The sequence below is a fragment of the Oncorhynchus clarkii genome, chromosome 2 (genome assembly GCF_045791955.1).
Source record: "Oncorhynchus clarkii lewisi isolate Uvic-CL-2024 chromosome 2, UVic_Ocla_1.0, whole genome shotgun sequence".
Classification (NCBI taxonomy): domain Eukaryota; kingdom Metazoa; phylum Chordata; class Actinopteri; order Salmoniformes; family Salmonidae; genus Oncorhynchus; species Oncorhynchus clarkii.
The window spans coordinates 9,517,533-9,518,370 of record NC_092148.1 but is presented as its reverse complement, the minus strand read 5'-3'; the positions used below and the strand labels follow the sequence as shown (position 1 = coordinate 9,518,370).

The 838-nt window shown below is 38.4% G+C and overlaps 1 protein-coding gene across 1 annotated transcript in view; it reads right to left on the bottom strand.

The window, feature by feature from the left end:
* The window catches only part of LOC139420860 (protein C1orf43-like), a 65,133-nt gene that overhangs the window by 52,172 nt on the left and 12,123 nt on the right, over window positions 1–838 (bottom strand). The gene's annotated exons all lie outside the window — the stretch shown is intronic.

Below are 838 nucleotides of genomic sequence, written 5' to 3'. Positions count from 1 at the left end.
TTTTTTTTTCATGTTTTTTGAGGGGGTACTACATTTCTATATTACATCTAAATTCATTATTATAATTTACTTCTATATTATGTAGTTTATGCATAGTGCAGTACTGTAGCTTATGCATAGTGCAGTACTGTAGTTTATGCATAGTGCAGTACTGTAGCTTATGCATAGTGCAGTACTGTAGTTTATGCATAGTGCAGTACTGTAGCTTATGCATAGTGCAGTACTGTAGCTTATGCATAGTGCAGTACTGTAGTTTATGCATAGTGCAGTACTGTAGTTTATGCATAGTGCAGTACTGTAGCTTATGTATAGTGCAGTACTGTAGCTTATGTATAGTGCAGTACTGTAGCTTATGCATAGTGCAGTACTGTAGCTTATGCATAGTGCAGTACTGTAGTTTATGCATAGTGCAGTACTGTAGTTTATGCATAGTGCAATACTGTAGTTTGTGTATAGTGCAGTACTGTAGCTTATGCATAGTGAATGTCTGCCCCCTGTTGGTGAGTAAAATGATAGACCAAGTGCTGGGAGAAAAGGCACATGAAGCCATAACACTTGGGCATGTTCCCCTTTTACAGTTGAAGGCTATTAAAGAAATGAGCAACTTATGTTCTTGGGGGAGAAATGTAACCCACACCACTAGAATTGAGGTGTATCTCAAATGTCCATGAAAACAATGTCATAAGATATCACCATCAGTCTATAATCTCTCTGGTCCAGTGGTACCACTTTAATGGAATGGCAGCTGCAGTATGTACTACTATGCACAGAGGATAGATCAGGGGAGTCCATGAAAACATAAAGCAGCCTGTTCAGCACTATTATCAGGCCATAGTAA